The sequence below is a fragment of the Rattus norvegicus genome, chromosome 1 (genome assembly GCF_036323735.1).
Source record: "Rattus norvegicus strain BN/NHsdMcwi chromosome 1, GRCr8, whole genome shotgun sequence".
Classification (NCBI taxonomy): domain Eukaryota; kingdom Metazoa; phylum Chordata; class Mammalia; order Rodentia; family Muridae; genus Rattus; species Rattus norvegicus.
Window position 1 is genome coordinate 150,175,072 of NC_086019.1, and position 20,553 is coordinate 150,195,624.

The 20,553-nt window shown below is 37.7% G+C and overlaps 1 pseudogene; it reads right to left on the reverse strand.

Moving 5' to 3' along the window:
* Positions 1-249: 249 nt before the first annotated feature.
* The window catches only part of Brcc3-ps2 (BRCA1/BRCA2-containing complex, subunit 3, pseudogene 2), a 122,919-nt pseudogene continuing 102,615 nt past the window's right edge, over positions 250-20,553 (reverse strand).

Below are 20,553 nucleotides of genomic sequence, written 5' to 3' on the forward strand. Positions count from 1 at the left end.
TTTTCTTCCTTGAATCACATTTGTACTTTTTCAAAATTAGTTAAGCATATAGGTTTATTTCTGAATTTTCATTCCTGTTGCATTGAATCATAGTATCATAGTATCTTCATTACTGTAACTTTATAATAAATCTTGAAGTTACATAATATAGGCCTTCCAACTTTATCCTTTGCAAAATTGATTTTTGTTTAGTAAATTGTACATGAGGTATTTTCACCTGCCCACAAATTTTTTTGTTGTTCTCCTGCTTTATTTTAGGGAAGATAGCTCCTCCATAAGCCCTTCCTTTTCTTGTTGCAACTCCTGTCAATGCTGCTGGTTTTGCTCCATTCTGTCCTCCAACCACTACAGTAGAGGTCCACTAACTGCTGACAACTGATTACACAAATTTTTGGTAAATATTGAGCTATTATGGATCTTGGTCACTGAGTCCAGACGTGTAAGGCTGCAAATCCTTCTATATGCATCCTGTTCTTTCTAACACAGGATCTTTGACAGCTCTACTGCAAATTCAAGGCATACTTTCGCAATATTGATCTGAAATACAATATGAATTGAGATTTCAAGTCTCTCATACTCTGAGCTTTTGGCGGCTTGTATGAATTGGAAGCAAGTACAGAGTACCCAGCCAGTCTTTGTGTTTTTGTCTTTCATGAAACAGGAAAAAAATAAGCCCTACAAAGCCTCGATCCATTATTTGGTGCATGGCTTATGTACAAACATCAACATGTGAAGTCAAAACAGATATATGAGTGTGGGAATGATACTAGCCAACAACTCTCATGGAATGACCTGTTAGTTGAGCCAACCTTTCTGCCTCTGTTGAGGCTCAGACAGCTGCTCTGGAGAAATTTTACACAGTGCTTTCTCTTGTTAGAATGCTGCAAGATGATGACAGAATGGATATGAACAACAGAACGGATATGAACAATTCTAATAGAATTTTACATTCAACTCAAAAGCACAATTTCACAAGAAATCAAAGTACATATTGGACTTCATCAAAATTGAAACTTTCTATCTTCAAAAAAGTTAAGAGGAAACCACATGATATCTGACTAGTGAAAATATATGCTTAAAACTCAAAAATAAACAATACCAGTAGAAAATGAAAAGAGACATAAACATTGTCACTACAGAGGATATAATTATGGGAATATATATTAATGTCATGGACTGGTATATACTTATTAAGATTGCTATAGAAAAAAGTAGTGAGAATACCAAATACTGCTGAGGATGCAAACTAGATTTCTTGTACACCAGTGACAGGAATGTAAAAATCTGGGTAGAAGATTTTGGGAAACGTTTTAAGTTGAATATTCAATGACATGACCCACCCAGTCACGCTGTCTTGGTACAGAACATTTTTACAAAATTTTTCATGACAGTTTTAGCTGTGATAGCTGCAAATTAGAAACAAGCCAAATTTTTGACAGTGAGTAAATAACTAAACCCATTCTTATAATGGAATACTATATGTAGTAGTATGCTAATATGATGAAATGGGCTATTATAGTAAATGAAAAAATGCTAGTCCTAAAAAAACACTTATTGTATGGTTGCATTTCTAGAGCATTTTTTTTTATTTTTTATTTGCTCCATCTTTACTAAATTGGTTATTTCTTATTTACATCTCAATTGTTATTTCCTTTCCCAGTTTCCAAGCAAACAACCGCCTAACCCCTCCCCACCCTTCTATATGGGTGTTCCCCTCCCCATCCTCCTCTCCTTACCACCCTCCCCCAAAAATCCAGCTCACTGGGGGGTTCAGTCTTGGCAGGACCAAGGGCTTCCCCTTCCAGTGGTGCCCTTACTAGGCTGTTCATTGCTACCTATGCAATTGGAGCCCAGGGTCAGTCCATGTATAGTCTTTGGGTAATGGCTTAGTCCCTGGAAGCTTTGGTTGGCTGGCATTGTTGTTCATATTGGGTTTCAAGCCCCTTAAAGCTCTTTCAGACCTTTCTCTGATTCCTTCAAAGGGAGTCCCGGTCTCAGTTCAGTGGTTTGCTGCTGGCATTCGCCTACGAATTTGCCTTATTCTGGCTGGGTCTCTCAGGAGAGATCTACATCCGGTTCCTGTCAGCCTGCACTTCTTTGCTTTATCCATCTTATCTAGTTTGGTGGTAGTATATGTATGGGCCACTGTGGAGCAGGCTCTGAATGGGCATTCCTTCAGCCTCTGTTCTAAACTTTGCCTCCCTGTTCCCTCCCAAGGGTATTATTGTTCCCCTTTTAAAGAAGGAGTGAAGCATTTGCATTTTGGTCATCCTTCTTAAGTTTCACATGTTATGTGCATTTAGGGTAATTCGAGCATTTGGGCTAATATCCACTTATCAATGATACATACCATGTGTGTTTTCTGTGATTGGGTTACCTCACTCGGGATGATATTTTCCAGTTCCATTCACTTGCCTATGAATTTCATAAAGTCATGGTTTTTGATAGCGGAGTAATATTCCATTGTGCAGATGTACCACATTTTCTGTATCCATTCATCTGTTGAAGGGCATCTGGGTGCTTTCCGGCTTCTGACTATTACAAAAAGGCTGCTATGGACATAGTGGAGCATGTGTCTTTCTTATATGTTGGAGCAACTTTTGGGTATATATGACAAAGAGAGGTGTATAGCTGGGTCCACAGGTAGTTCAATGTCCAATTCTCTGAGGAACCTCCAGACTGATTTCCAGAAAAGTTGTACCAGTCTGCAATCCCACCAACAATGGAGGAGTGTTCTTCTTTTTCCACATCCTCTCTAGCATCTGTTGTCCCTGGAGTTTTTGATTTTATCCATTCTAACATGTGTGATGTGGAATCTCAGGGTTGTTTTGATTTGCATTTCCCTTATGACTAAAGATGTTGAACATTTCTTTAGGTGCTTCTCAGCCACTCAGCATTCCTCAGCTGTGAATTCTTAGTTTAGCTCTGAACCCTATTTTTAATAGGGTACTTTGTCTCCTTGCCGTCTAACTTCGTGAGTTCTTTGTATATTTTGGATATAAGCCCTCTATCAGTTGTAGGATTGGTAAAGATCTTTTCCCAATCTATTGGTTACTGTTTTGTCCTAACAATAGTGTCCTTTGCCTTATAGAAGCTTTGTAGTCTTATGAGATCCCATTTGTCGATTCTTGATCTTAGAGCATAAGCCATTGGTGTTTTGTTCAGGAAATTTTCTCCAGTACCCATGTGTTCAAGAAATTTCCACCTTTTCCTTCCAATAGTTTGAGTGTATCTGGTTGGATGTGGATGTCCTTGATCCACTTTGACTTAAGCTTTATACAGGGTGATAAGAATGGATCGATCTGCATTCTTCTACATGCTGACCTCCAGTTGAACCAGCACCATTGGTAAAAATGCTATCTTTTTTCCATTGGATGGTTTTGGCTCCTTTGTCAAAAATAAAGTGACCATAGGTGTGTGGGTTCACTTCTGGGTCTTCATTTCTATTCCACTGCTCTGTCTGCCTGTCCCTGTACTAATACCATACAGTTTTTACTACTATTACTAGGTAATACTGCTTGAGATCAGGGATAGTAATTCCTCTGGAAGTCCTTTTATTGTTGAGGATAGTTTTAGCTATCCTGGGTTTATTGTTATTCCAGATGAATTTGCAAATTGTTCTGTCTAATTCTCTGAAGAATTGGATTAGAATTTTGATGGGGATTGCATTGAATCTGTAGATCGCTTTTGGTAAAATGGCCATTTTTACTATATCAATCCTGCCAATCAATGAGCAAGGGAGATCTTTCCATCTTCTGAGATTTTATTCAATTTCTTTCTTCAGAGTCTTGAAGTTCTTATCATACAGATCTTTCACTTGCTTTATTAAAGACACACCGAGATATTTTATATTATTTAGGACTATTATGAAGGGTGCCGTTTCCCTAATTTCTTTCTCGGCTTGTTTATCTTTTGTGTAGAGGAAGGCTACTAATTTATTTGAGTTAATTTTATACCCAGCTACTTTGTTGAAGATGTTTATCAGTTTTATTAGTTCTCTGGTGGAACTTTTGGGAACACTTAAATACACTATCATATCCTCTGCAACTAGTGATATTTTGACTTCATTCTTTCCAATCTCTATCCCTTTGATCTCCTTTTGTCATCTGATTTGTCTGGCTAGGACTCCAAGAGCTATATTGAATAAGTAGGGAGAGAGTGGGCAATCTTGACTAGTCCCTGATTTTAGTTGAGATTGCTTCAAGTTTCTCTCGATTTAGTTTAATATTAGCTACTGGTTTGCTGCATATGGCTTTTACTATGTTTAGGTATGGGACTTGAATTCCTATTCTTTCCAGGACTTTTCTCATGAAGTGTTGTTGAATTTTGTCAAACACATTTAATGAAATGATCATGTGGTTTTTATCTTTCAGTTTGTTATATTACGTTGATGGTTTTCCATATATTAAGCCATTTCTACATCCCTGGGACGAAGCCTTCTTGATCATGATGGATGATTGTTTTGAGGTGCTCTTGGATTCAGTTTGCAAGAATTTTTTTGAGTATTTTTGCATCGATATTCACACGGGAAATTGGTCTGAAGTTCTCTTTCTTTGTTGGGTCTTTGCATGGTTTAGGTATAAGAGTAATTGCGGCTTCATAGAAAGAATTTGGTAGCGCTCCATCTGTTTCAATTTTGGAAAATAGTTTAGATAGTATTGGTATGAGGTCTTCTATGAAGGTCTGATAGAATTCTGCAATGAACCCATCTGGACCTGGGTCTTCTTGGTTGGGAGAACTTTTATTACTGCTTCTCTTTCTTTAGGAGTTATGGGGTTGTTGCAATGGTTTATCTGTTCCTGATTTAACTTTGGTACCTGGTATCAATCTAGGAAATTTTGCATTTCCTCCAGACTTTCAAGTTTTGTTGAATAAAGGCCTTTGTAATAGGATCTGATATTTTTCGAATTTCCTCTGAATCTATAGTTATGTCTCCCTTTTCATTTCTGATTTTGTTAATTGGTACACACTCTGTGTCCTCTGGTTAGTCTGGCTAAGGGTTTATCTATATTGTTGATTTTCTCAAAGAAAGAAATTTGATTCTGTTGATTCTTTGTATGTTTTTTTTCCTCTCACTTGGTTGATTTCAGCTCTGAGTTTGATTATTTCCTGCCTTCTACTCCTCCTGACTGTATTTGCTGCTTTTTGTTCTAGAGCTTTTACATGTGCTCTCAAGCTGCTGATATATATTCTCTCCTGTTTCTTTCTGCAGGCACTCAGAGCTATGAGTTTTCCTCTTAGCACAGCTTTCATTGGGTCGCACAAGTTTGGGTTTTTTTTACCTTCATTTTCATTAAATCTAAGAAGTCTTTAATTTCTTTCTCTATTTCTTCCTTGACCGGGTTATCACTGAGTAGAGCATTGTTCAACTTCCATGCATATGTGGGCGTTCTTCCCTTATTGTTATTGAAGACCAGCTTTAGCCCGTGGTGGTCTGATAGGATGCATGGGATTATTTCTATCTTTCTGTATCTGTTGAGGCCTATTTTATGACAGATTATATGGTCAATTTTGGAGAAAGTACCATGAGGTGGTGAGAAGTAGGTATATCCTTTTGTTTTAGGATAGAATGTTCTATAAATATCTGTTAAATCCATTTGGTTCATGACTTCTCTTAGTCTGTCTATGTCTCTGTTTAATTTCTGTTTCCATGATCTGTTCATTGATGAAAGTGGGGTGTTGAAATAGTGTACTATTGGGACTGGGGATTTGGCTCAGTGGCAGAGCGCTTGCCTAGGAAGCGCAAGGCCCTGGGTTCGGTCCCCAGCTCCGAAAAAAAGAACCAAAAAAAAAAAAAAAAGAAAGAAATAGTGTACTATTATTGCGTGAGGTGCAATGTGTGCTTTGAGCTTTAGTAAGGTTTCTTTTATGTATGTAGGTGCCCTTATATTTGGAGCATAGATATTTAGGGTTGAGAGTTCATCTTGGTGGATTTTTTCTTTGATGAATATGAATATCCTTCTTTATCTTTTTTGATGACTTTTGGTTGAAAATCGATTTTATTCGATATTAGAATGCCTACTCGAGCTTGCTTCTTTGGACCATTGGCTTGGAATTTTTTTTTCAGCGTTTAACTCTGAGGTAGTGTCTGTCTTTGTCTCTGAGGTGTGTTTCCTGTAGGCAGCAGAATGCAGAGTCCTCATTGCGTATCCAGTTTGTTAATCTGTGTCTTTTATTGGGGAATTGAGTCCATTGATGTTGAGAGATATTAAGGAATAGTGTTTGTTGCTTCCTGTTATATTCATATTTGGATGTGAGATTATGTTTGTTTGCTTGTCTTCTCTTTGTTTTGTTGCAAGACTTGCTTTTTCTAGGGTGTAGCTTGCCTTCTTATGTTGGACTTTACCATTTATTATCCTTTGTAGGGCTGGATTTGTAGAAAGATATTGTATATTGTGAATGAGCCATATGTAGTGCCACATGCCTGCAATCTCAGTGCTCAGGAGTCTGAGGCAGGAAAATTACAGTTAGAGCCATTCTGAGGTATATAGTTCCCACTCATTTTGGCTACAGTATGAGACATTGCTTCAGAAAAAAAGGACAGAGAGGGTAAGTGATAAAAAAGAAAGCATAGGGGTGGGGATAAAATGATTTGAATATTCTTATAGGTCAATTATGAACACAAGTCTGTACTTCACTTTCTTGAGTAAAATGATATTATAATAGATGATCATCAAGTGTACTTTTAGCTCACTGTTCATACTTTAAAATGTTGATCATCAGAAAGAACAGTGCTGGGCTGAAGAGATGGCTCAGTGGCTAAGAGCACTAACTGCTCTTCCAGAGGTCCTGAGTTCAATTTCCAGCAACCACGTGGTGGCTTACAACTATCTGTAATGAGATCTGATGCCCTATTCTGGTATGTCTGAAGACAGCAACATTGTATTCACATACATAAAATACATAAATCTTTTAAAAGAGAAAAAAATCATAAAAGATAACTTTTCCAACCTAAAGAGATGCCTCTAAACACACATGTATCTTGCCGAACATCAATTTAGACTAGACAAAAAAGAAAATCCTCCTGGCACATAATAAACAAAACACACAATCTACACAAGAAAGAATATTAAAAGTGGCAAGGGAACATGGCCAGCTAACAGGCAAAGGCAGACCTACCAGAATTACACCCAACTTCTCAACATTGACTATAAAAGCTAGAACAGCCTAGACATATATATTGCAATCTATAAAAACACAACAGGTGTTAATCTAGACTACTATTTCAAGCAAAACTCTCAATCATGGTACAGGTAGAAAAAAAGATATTTCAAGACAAATTCAATGTCAAACCATATCTACCTACAAATCCAGCTTTACAAAAAATATCTTAAAAGAAAACTCCAATGCAAGGAGGATAACTACATCCAAAAAACACAGAAAATAAGTAATTCCTTTGCAATATAAACAAGGAAATCACCCAAACTAACAACACCTTCATCAAAGTAATGAGAAATAGCAATCACTGGTCACTAATATTTCTCAACATCAATAAATCCAATTCCCCAAAAAAAGACAGCCTAACAGAATGATACAAAACAGCATCCATCATTCTGTTGCATACAGGAAACACACCTCAGCGATAAAGATAAACAGTACCTCAGAGTAAAGATCTGGAAATAAAGTATTTCAAGCAAAATGACCCATTGAAGCAAACTGGAGTAGGCATCCTAATATATAATAAACTCAACTTTCAATCAAAAATTAGCCAAAGTCAACAGGAAAGGTCATTTCATAATTATCAAAAGAAAGATCCACCAAGATGATATCTCAATTCTGAACATCTATGCCCCAAACACAATGACACCCTTATTTGAAAAAAAAAAAAGCTAAAGCTTAAATCATGCATCAACACCAGCATATTAGTAATGGGAGACTTCAACCCCCTTAGCTTCACCAACTGATAAGACATCCAGAAAAAAAAAACTAAACAGAGAAATAATGAAACAGACATTATGAATCAAATGGACCTAACGAATAGACATCTATAAAATATTTCACCCTAACCCAACATGATACGTCATCTTCTCAGTACCTCATAAATTCTTCTCCAAAACTGACCATATAGTCAGTCATAAAGCAAGTCTTAACAGGTTCAAGAAATTTGAAATATCTGCATTTATGTTATCAACCACTATGGGTTAAAGCTGGCCTTCAACAACAGAAATACCAGAAAACATACACACTTACAGAATTGAACAAGTCTACTCAATGATCTCTGCGTAAAATAAAAATAAATAAATAAATAAATAAATAAATGAAAGACTTCACAGAATTCAGTGAAGATGAGGGCTCAATATACACAAATTTATGGAACACAGTGAAAGAAGTGCTAAGAGGAAAGTTCACAGCACTATGTGCCTTCAAAAAGAAATAGAAAAGTTCTCATACAAGCACTCCAGAAGTAATCATGAAATACTACATAGCTATTAAGAATAAAGAAAGCAGGAGTTTTGCAGGCAAATGGATGGAACTAGAAAATGCCATCCTGAGTGAGGTAACTCAGACCCAAAAGGATAATCATGGTATGTACAAACTAATAAGTGGATATTAGCCAAAAATGAACAGAATACCCAGGATATAATCCACAGAACTCAAGAAGGCTAACAAGCCAAAGCGCCCAAGTAAGACTATCTCGGTTCCACTTGGGAGGGAGAAAAAAGCAATCACAGGAGAAGGGAGGGGTGAGGGACATGGGTGAGAAAGGGTACAGGGAGGATAAGAGAGGAACAAGATCAGGTATTGGGGAGGTGGGAGGAACAAGACTGAGGACCAGCAGAAAGAAGACAACCTTCAGAGGTTGGGAGGTGGGGGACCCTCTGGAGTATGCCAGAGACATGGGAGGTGAGAGACTGTTAGGACTCAAAGGAATGAACCTTGAATGAGATACCCTACAGTGGGAAAAAGGAGCTTGTAGAGTCCACCTCCAGGAAAAAGACAGGGCACCAAGTGGGCTTGCTATCCCATGGTCAAAAACTCTGACTCAGAATTTTTCCTGTCAGAAAGAACTGCAGGGACAAAAATGGGAATGAGCCTGAGGAAAAGGACAGTGACAGTCCCAAGTTAAGATCCAGCTCAGGTGGAGGACCCAAGGCCTGGCACAATTACTGATGCTATGGTGTGCTTACAAATAGGGTCCTATCATAACTGACCCCTGAAAGGCCCAACAAGCAGTTGAAAGACTCAGATGCAAATACTTACACTGAACCAATGGGCAGAGGCATGTCACCCCTGTGTCTGAATTATGGAAAGACTGGAGGAGGTTGAGGAGGAGGGCGACCCTATAGAAAGACCAGCAGTCTCAACTAACGTGAACCCCAGAGACCTCTCAGACACTAAGCCACCATCAGACAGCATTTACCAAAAGATATGAGGCCCCCAATGAATATACAGCAGAGGACTACTGGATCTGCCCTCAATCAGAGAGGATGCACCTCACCCTCAGGAGACTTGGAGACCCTGGAAGGTGATGCTTGTGTGGGGTAGGTGAGGACATCCACTTGGAGAAGGGGAAAAGGAGGAGTGGGATGTGGAACAATTGAAGGATGGACCAGGAGGGAGATAAAGTCTGGACTGTAAAAAGGGTTAAAAAATGAAAAAAAAAATCAAACACACAAACAAAAAGTACACCTGAAAGCTCTAAGGTAGGCAAGCACACAAAAAAGGAGTAGAAGGAAGGAAATAAAGTCATGACTGAAATCAATCACTTAGAAACACGGTAAACAATATAAAGAATCAACAAAACCAAGAGCTAGTTCTTTGAGAAAATTAATATAAACAAACCCTTAGCCAAACTGAAAGGCAGATAGACAGCATCCAAATTAACAAGATCAGTAATGAAAAGGGAAACATAACAACTGACACTGAAGAAATTCAAAGAATCATTAGGTCTTAGTTCAAAAGAGGGTACTAAACAAAATTGGAAAACCTTTAAGAGATAGATGATTTTCTACACAGATAGCATTTAACAAAGTTAAATGAAGAATTCGTCAACAATTTCAACAGCACCACAATGCCTAAAGAAACAAGCAGTCATTAAACGTCTACACTCAGAAAAAGCCAAGAGACAGATGGTTTTCAAAGGAAAGCTAATACCAATACTCCTCAAACTATTCCACAAAAGAGAAAGAGAATACTGGAAAACTCATTCTATGAGGCCACAGTCACCCTGATATCTAAACTACCCAAAGCCTCAAAAAAGAAAGCAAACTTCAGACCAAAATCTCTTAAGAACATTGACACAAAAATACTGAATAAAATACTCACAAATAGAATCCAGGGAAACATCAAAGACATCATCTTTCAAGATAAGTAAACTTCATCCAGGGATGCAGAGATGGTTCAACGTATGAAAATCCATCAATGTAATCTGCCATAAAAACAAATTGAAAGAAAAGAATCACATGCTAATCTCATTAGATGTTGAAAAAAGTTCAATAAATTGTAACACTCATACATCTAAAATGTATTAGATAAATCAGTAATCCAGTTTACATACATAAACTTAAAGCAATATATAACAAGACAATAGCCAACATCAAACTAAATGGAGAGAACATAATGCATTTCCACTAAAATCAGGAACAAGACAAGACAGCCCACTCTCTCCCTATCTATTCAATGTAGTACTCAAACTCCTAGCCAGAGCAATTAGGCAACCAAAGGAGGTCAAAGAAATACAAATTGGAAAGGGAGAAGTCAAAATATCACTATTTGCAGATGATATAATAGTATACTTAAATGACAACAAAAGTTTCAACAAAGAACTCCTGAACCTGACTAACAATTTAGCAAAGTGGCTGGATACAAAATAAACTCAAAGAAATCATAGCTCTCCTTTTTACAAATCATAAGTGGGCAAAAAAAGAAATTAGGGAAACAACACCCATTATAATAGCCATGAATAATTTGAAATATCTTGGTGTAACTCTAACCACACAATTGAAAGATCTGCATGACAAGTGGTTCAGGCCCTGAAAAAAAAATTGAAGATAATATCAGATGGTGGAAATATCTCCTGTGCTTGTGAGTAGGAAGGACTGGCATAGTAAAAATGGCCATCATATGAAAAATAACCTGCAGATTGAATGTGATCTCTGTCAAAATTTCAGCACAATTTTTAATTGAATTTTAAAGAAAAATTCTCAACTTCATATGGGAAAAATTCCTAGATACTCAAAACAATTCTGAACAATAAAAGAATTTCAGGAGGAATCACTGTCCGTCATCTCCAGCTGTCCAAAAGGACAATTGTGATAATTCTCCCAAACAAAAAGAGCCCAGGTCCAGATGGGTTCAGTAAAGAATTCTATCAGAACTTCATTAAAGACCTCATACCAATACTATCCAAACTATTCCATGAAATTGAAACAGATGGAGCGCTATCGAATTCCTTCTATGAAGCCACAATTACTCTTATACCTAAACCACACAAAGACACAACAAAGAAAGAGAACTTCAGACCAATTTCCCTTATGAATATCGACACAAAAATACTCAATAAAAATCTTGCAATCTGAATCCAAGAACACATCAAAACAATCATCCATCATGATCAAGTAGGCTTATTCCAAAGTATGCAGGGATGATTTAATATACGGAAAACCATCAATGTAATCAACTATATAAACAAACTGAAAGATAAAAACCACATGATCACTTCATTAGATGCTAAGAAAGCATTTGATGAAATTCAACACCCCTTCATGATAAAAGTCATGAAAAGAACAGGAATTAAAGGCCCATACCAAAGCATAGTAAAAGTCATATACAGCAAACCAGTCGCTAACATTAAAATAGAGAGGAACTTGAAGCAATCCCACTAAAATCAGGGATTAGACAAGGCTGCCCACTCTCTCGCTACTTATTCAATACAGTTCTCAAAGTACTAACCAGAGCAATCAGACAACAAAAGGAGATCAAATGGATACAGATTGGAAAGGAAGAAGTCAAAATATCACTAGTTGCAGATAATATGATAGTATATTTAAGTGATCCCAAAAGTTCCACCAGAGAACTACTAAACCTAATAAACAACTTCAGCAAAGTGGCTGGGTATAAAATTAACTCAAATAAATCAGTAGCCTTCCTCCACACAAAAGAGAAACAAGCTGAGAAAGAAATTAGGGAAACAACACCCTTCATAATAGTCCCAAATAATATAAAATACCTCGGTGTGATTTTAACCAAGCAAGAGAATGATCTGTATGATAAGAACTTCAAACCTCTGAAGAAAGAAATTGAAAAAAATCTCAGAAGATGGATATATCTGCCATGCACATGAATTGGCAGGATTAATATAGTAAAAATGGACATTTTACCAGAAGCGATCTACAGATTCAATGTAATCCCCATCAAAATTCCAATACAATTCTTCCTGGAGTTAGAATAATTTGCAAGTTAATCTGGAATAACAAAAAGCCAAGGATAGCTAAAACTATCCTCAACAATAAAAGGACTTCCAGAGGAATCACTATCCCTGACCTCAAGCTGTGAAACAGAGCAATACTGATAAAAACTATATGGTATTGGTACAGAGACAGGCAGATATACCAGTGGAATAGAATTGAAGACCCAGAAATGAACCCACACACCTATGGGCACTTGATTTTTGACAAAGGAGCCAAAACCATCCAATGGAAAAAAGAGCATTTTCAGCAAATGGTGCTGGTTCAACAGGAGTTCAGCATGTAGGAGAATGTAGATCAATCCATTCTTATCACCCTGTTCAAAGTTTAAGTCCAAGTGGGTCAAGGACCTCCACATCAAACCAGATACACTCAAACTAAAAAAAGGAAAAGTGGGGAAGCAATTCGAACACATGGGCACTGGAGAAAATTTCCTGAACAAAACACCAATGGCTTATGCTCTAAGATCAAGAATAGACAAATGTGATCTCATAAAACTGCAAAGCTTCTGTAAGGCAAAGGACACTGTGGTTAGGACAAAACGGCAACCAACAGATTGGGAAAAGATCTTTACCAATCCTTCAACTGATAGAGGGCTTATATCCAAAATATCCAAAGAACTCACGATGTTAGACTGCAAGGAGACAAATAAACCTATTAAAAATGGGGTTCGGAGCTAAACTAAGAATTCACAGCTGAGGAATGCTGAATGGCTGAGAAGCATCTAAAGAAATGTTCAACATCTTTAGTCATAAGGAAAATGCAAATCAAAGCAACCCTGATATTCTACCTCACTACAGTGAGAATAGATAAGATCAAAAACTCAAGTGACAGCAAATGCTGTCTAGGATGTGGAGAAAGAGGAACCATCCTCCACTGTTGGTGGGATTGGAGATTGGTACAAACATTCTGGAAATCAGTCTGGAGGTTCCTCAGAAAATTGGACATTGAACTACCTGAGGACCCAGCTATAACCACTCTTGGTCATATACCAAAAGATGCCCCAACATATAACAAAGACACATGCTCCATTTATGTATCCATTCCTCTGTTGAAGGGATCTGGGTGCTTTCCAGAATCTGACTATGTTTATAGCAGCCTTATTTATAATAGTCAGATTCTGGAAAGCACCCAGATCCCTTCAACAGAGGAATGGATACATAAATGTGATACATCTACACAATGGAATATTACTCAGCTATCAAACAATGACGTTGTGAAATTGATAGGCAAGTGGATGGAACTGGAAAATATCATCCTGAGTGAAGTAACCCAATCACAGAAAAACACACATGGTATGTATCATTGATAAGTGGATATTAGCCCAAATGCTCGAATTACCCAAGATGCACAGAACACATGAAACTCAAGAAGGAAGACCAAAATGCGGACATTTCACTCCTTCTTTAAAAGGGGAACAAGAATACTCTTGGGAGGGGATAGGGAGGCATAGTTTATAACAGAGGCTGAAGGAACGCCCATTCAGAGCCTTCCCCACATGTGGCTCATACATATACTACCACCAAAATAGATAAAATGGATGAAGCAAAGAAGTGCAGGCTAACAGATACCGCATGTAGATCTCTCCTGACAGACACAGCCAGAATATAGCAAATACATAGGCGAATGTCAGCAGCAAACCACTGAACTGAGAACGGGACCCCCGTTGAAGGAATCAGAGAAAGGACTGAAAGAGCTAAAGGGGATTGAGACCACATATGAACAACGATGCCAACCAACCAGAGCTTCCAGGGACTAAGCCAGTACCCAAAGACTATACTTGAATTGATCCTGGGCTCCAACCTCATAGGTAGCAATGAATAGCCTTAGTAAGGGCACCAGTGGAAGGGGAAGCCCTTGGTCCTGCCAAGGCTGGACCCCCAGTGAACCAGATTCTTCAGGGGAGGGCAGTAATGGGGGGAGGATGGGAAGGGGAACACCCATATAGAAGGGAAGGGTAAGGAGTTAAGGGGATGTTGGCATGGAAACCGGGAAAGGGAATAACAACTGAAATGTAAATACTCAATACCCAATTTAAAAAAGATGGAAAAATATTTCACAGCATTTGTACAGAAATAGACACACTGATCAATGTAATCTAATCAAGGACACAGAAAATAAAACCACTCACCTAGGAACACTTGATTTTTGACACATAGGCTGGGCTTAGGACTCCAATACATATGTAGCAGATGTGCAGCTTGGTCGTCATGTCAGTCCAAAACCATACAATGGAAAAATGAAAATGTCTACAATAAATATTGCTAGACTTATTGGATGCAGTAGATGTAACAAGTAGAAAAATGAAAATAGATCCATATTAATCACCCTGCACAAAACTCAATTCCAAGTTGATCAAGGACCTCCATATTAAACCTGATATATCTAATGTCAAAGAAGAGAAAGTAGGAAATACCCTTGAAAGCACTTGCATGGGACACAATTTCCTGAACAGAACACAATGGCTCAAGCTCTAATATCAATTCTTGATAAATAGGACCTCATGAAACTGAAAAGCTTCTGTAAGGCAAAGGAAATTATTAATAGAATAAACCTGCAGTGCACAAATTAGGAAAAGATTATCACCAACCCTACATCTGACAAAGGACTAATATCCCAAATTTAACAAAGAACTCAAGAAGTTACACAACAACTTTAATAACCCAATTTAAAAAATGGGGTACAGAACTAAACAGAGACTTCTCAACAGAGGAATACTGGATTGCCAAGAAGCATTTAAAGACATGTTTAAAGTTTTTAGTCATCTGAGAAATGCAAATCAAAACAACTCAGAGGTTCCATCTCATACCCAACAGAATGGCTAAGATAAAAAACCTCAAGAGATAGAACATTCTGGCAAGGAGGTGGAACAAAGGGAATTCTTTTTCTTTGCTGGTGGGAGTCTAAACTTTAACAACAACTTTGGAAATTAATTTGGAGTTTTCTTAGAAAAGCAAAAACGGTTACACCTCAATACTTCTGGGCATATACCCAAAAGATGTTCTGACATCACACAAAGGCAATAGCTCAACTATGTTCATATCAGCTTTATTCTTCCATAATAGCCAGAAACTGGAACCAAGCTAGATATCCCTTAACTGAAGAATGGATAAAGATAATGTGGTACATCTGCACAATGGAATACTATTGAGCTACTAAAAACAAAGGCATCATGAATTTTGCAGGCAAATGGATAGAACTTGAGAATATCATCCTGAGTTAGTTAAACCCATCCCAGAAGGACATGCATGGTACATACTCACTTATACTTGGATATTAGCCATAAACTGCAGATATCAGGCTACATTCTACAAAAACCAAAGAAGCTAAAGAAGGAAAGCCCAAGGCAGGAAGCTTGATCTCACTTAGAAGAGGTTATAAAACAGTCATAAGAGGCAAATGGAGAGAGAAAACTAGGAGATAAATGGGGAGAGGAAGGAAATGGTCAGGAGGCATTAGGATCAGGTGTGTGGAAGGACAGGAAAGATGGCTAGAAGGCCATGAAAATGAATGAAAATCTGTAACTGACATGTGGGAGGAGGTGAGGCATATATTTAGGATGAGTCAGAGACCTGGATAAGGGGGGTACCCAAGAAACAATGGAGGTGACCTTAGCTGTGAACTCACTATATTTGGAGATATAGAACCTGAAGAGGTTACCTCCTATAGACAGGTAATAACCCCAGTGGAGCAATAAAAACACCAACCCACCCACAAAAATTACAACCTGAAATTTATTCTGCTGCAAGAAATGCAGGTACAGAGAATGGAACAGAGACTGAGGGAATGACCAATCAAAAACTGGCCCAACTTGAGACCCATCCAATGGGCAAGCACTAATCCCTAACACTATTAATGATGCTTTGTTATGTTTGCAGACAGGAGTGTGTTGTCCTCTGAGAGACTTCACCAAACAACTGACTCAGATACAGACACTCACAACAAAACAGTGGATGGATCTTGGAGACTCTGTTGGAGAAAGAATTTGTGAGCCCCAAAGGGGACAGAAACTTGACAGGAACACCAAAAGTCAACTAATCTGGAACCATTGGCCTCTCAAGATCTGAACCACCAACAACAAGAAAAAAAATGCATGGGCTGGACCTAGGACCCCAATACATATGTAGCAAATGTGCAGCTTGTTCTTCATGTAGATCCCAAACACCTGGAGTGGGGGCTGTCCCAAATGTTGTTGCCTGTACATGGGATATGTTCTTTTAGCTGTGCTTCCTTTTCTGGCCTCAGTGGGAGAGGAAACACCTAGCCTTAAAGAGACTTGAAGTGCTAGGGTGAGGGGATACCCAGAGAAAACCTTCACCCAAACAGAGGAAAAGGGGAGGGCTGATGGGGAGGGATTGTAGGAGGGAGTGACCAGGAAGGAGAGGTGAGCAGGATGTAAAATGAATAATAAAAAAATGAAATTAAAAAAATAGAAAACTCGTTCTGTAGCAAACATCTGGTAAATTTTAGATTTTTTCCTGAGGAAGCTATCACTGAGTGTTTGCAAACAACCATTTTAAAGAAGCAGTGATGTAATGTGGAAAAAAAGTATACTTCAAAAGACAGCACCTGAGTAATTGACACAATCCAGATGTGAAATGTATGATTTTGAAAAACAAAGGAGAGATTACTAGGAGATGAAATGTGTTTAGAAAGCTTCATGGATATGAGAGATCACCAGATATAACCCTGTGTCACAGATGTCTGTACCCAAATCCCACCCAGGGGTGCTGTCACACGTAAACCACCGCTATTGCTCCAATAGCTGGCAAGATGCAAAACATCCAGGCAATCCAGGAAACATCCAGGACCAAACCTAAACATTTTAGTTATAGAAGAGAGCAAAAATTTCCAAGTCAAAGGGCCAATACGTATCTTCTATTAAATAATAAAATAAAACTTTGCTAACCTAAAGAAAGAGGTTTTGATAAATATACAAGAAGCCTGTAGAACCCCAAATAGATTGGACAAGAAAAGAAATTTCTCCTGTCAGGGAATAATCAAAACAACAAATACACAAAACAAAGAAAGAATATTAAAAGCAGTAAGGGTAAAAGGTCAAGTAACATATACAGGTAGACCCATCAATATTATACGAGACATTTAAACAGAGACTATAAAAGCCAGAAGATCCTGGCCAGATGTCACACTGACACTAGGAGAACACAAAGTTTGGAGAAGAGACTAAAGAAAAGACCATCCAGAGACTGCCTGCCTGGGAATCCATCCCATATACAGACACAACCCAGACACTATATTGGATGCCAAGAAATACATGCTGATAGGAACCTGATATAGCTGTCTCCTGAGAGGCTCTGCCAGAGCCTGACAAATACAAATGTGGATGCTTGTAACTAACCATTGGACTGAGCACAGGGACCCCAATGGAGAAGTAAGGAAAAGGACTGAAAGAGCTAAAGAGGTTTGCAACCCCATAGGAAGAACAACATCAACTAACAGGATACGCTGAGCTCCCAGAGACTAAACACCAACCAATGAGTATACATGGAGGGATCCATGGCCCAAGCTTCCCATGAAGCAGAGGATGGTCTTATATGCCATCAGTGGAAGAAGAGGCCCTTGATGCCTCAGTGTAGGGGGAATATCAGGGGTTGAGGTGGGAGTGGGTGATTGGCTCAGGGAGCACTCTCATAGAAGCAGGGGGAGGAGGGATGGGATAGGGGGCTTTTGGAGGGAAAACCGGGAAAAGGGATAACATTTGAAATGGAAATAAATAAAATATCCAATAAAAAAAGAAAAGAAATGATAGATCACATTGAGCCTTGAAATAAGCAATTGCCATATCAGAACATTTTTGGAACTGAGAAATTACACAGGACAGAGGTAAAAATGTGATCTTGGAATAAGGAACTATCAGGAACATTAATGTGAATGACCAAATTATCACAGCAAGTCTCAGTGGTTACAGAGAATATGACTGTTTGAAAATAGTAAATGAACTAATAATGAGTTAATAACTATTAGCATTAAGAATGGTAAAAAGTATAATTTGTATACATACTATCTTTCAATTCCAAGAAAGTCTTAGCATGAGTTCATTATAGCAGATTTCACTGGTCACTGCATATGGAATTGAGAATCACATCATAAAGCAGAAATAAATAGCAGAATGGCCTGGAAGCATAGCAACACTAAGAAAATAATGTATTCTTTTGTGAGTTAATATTTTTACTCCAAATTTCTTTTATTTGGTCTTTGGAGATGTAACAATTAATATACTGTATCAAGAAGAAAAGAAAAAATAATATTTGTGGAAAGGAAGGAGGAAATTGATATTTTTAATTTTTTTTTTATATTTTAAAAAATTTTTCTTCCATTTTTATTAAATTGGGTATTTCTTATTTACATTTCAAATATTACTACCTTTTCTGGTTTCCAGTCCATCAGCCCCCTAACCCTTCCCTCTCCCCTCCTATATTGGTATTCCCCTCCCCATCTACCCACGCATTACATCCCCCCCAACAATTCCATACACTGGGGGTCCAGCCTTGGCAGGACCAAGGCCTTCCCCTTCCACTGGTGGCCCAAGAAGGCTATTCACTGCTACATATGCAGTTGGAGTCCTGGGTCAGTCCATGTATAGTCTTTGAGTAGTGGCTTAGTCCCTGGAAGCTCTCATTGGTTGGCATTGTTGTTCTTATGAGGTCTCAAGCCCCTTCAGCTCAGAAATTGGTATTTTTAAAGTACCTGAGGTAAGTCAGAGATGACAAAGTACTTGTTAATTGACAGATTTTTTTTAAACTTAATATTTACTCCAAGTTACGCTGATGTTTAGAAATACTTATCCCAAAGTAATAAAGTCATTAGAAGACCAAATTTTATTTCATATAAATATCATAAGTCCATGCTTTGTAAAACAAACAAAAACAATTTCTTATGAGAAAGCATTATATAAATAATAAATAAATAATATATTCTCTGATTAATATTAATATTTCAGTTTGTACTTCCTTATAGTCTAACATCCTGAATTTATTGGCCTAAAATAACTTTGATTTATCTTCCATTTTCATAATATTGGATTCACTGGGAACAGTTTTATAGTTATTTTGCTATATTGTATCAGATGTTAGCTAGGTATGTAGTCTTTGGGCTTTATCATTCAAACAATTCCTTCACATGAGTGCAGTTGAGTCCAGTTTCTGTCGTGCATCTTAGAAAGTGCTCATAAGAAGTCTCTCTCAAATTCCCATGTGGCATCATTATCAAAAGAAGACATGATTAAGTCATGGAATAAGGATCATGTTTATTTCACCTCCATTACCGTGCAATAATTTCAAGTAAGAATGTTTTACTTAATCCTCCTCTGCTTAAGACTGCATCCTACACAGGGTAAAAAGCTGTCTCACGCTGACCTGTCACAGGGAGGTGCAGTGCTGAAGAAGCAGGTTCACGCTATTAATTAGTTATTCATTGCATGATTGCACAGGAGCCTTATGACCCATCCAGACTTAGAATGGCACAATCATCAGTATTTCCATCTTTTCAAAATAGGAAACGCTTTTAGTCTAAAGTCCATGATTTCTGGACTATATTTCAGGATGCTGCTTTTCTGTTATAATTTTTTGGAAGCCACATTAAAAAAAATCTAATTATAATCCAAACAGTTTGTTTTCCTCTATGTTGACCATAAAGTGGCACTTATTATTCAATTTATATTTTTATCTTTGCTGTGATTATAAGTTTATTTGAAGAAGAAAAATAAAGCAGAGAGAATTTAAATTACTGTAGAAAAATGGAAATTTTTTTCTAAACATGAAATTTGATTTTTAGCCAAGTAAAGTAAAAGTATTTCATCAATACTGAGAAAATAATACTTATCATGTAAATTCATAACATAGGAGTAGAAGCACAATAGAAGAATATCAGAAACTCTCAGGAAAAGAGGTTGTGTAATAAACCTCAGGTCTTGTACCGTGTTGAGAAAAAAAATGAAGCTGCTAGTGGTTTTATTTCAGTATCTAATACTATCATGAGCACAGTGAAAATGTAGCCATCTGTTCTAGAGAGCCTTCAAACTCTAAAAATAATAAAAACCCCTTTACTCTGCATTTCTTCTGTTATGCCCTGGATACTTTTTCCTCCCTGATAAATCTCAGTATTTCCTTTAAGATCCAGATTCAGT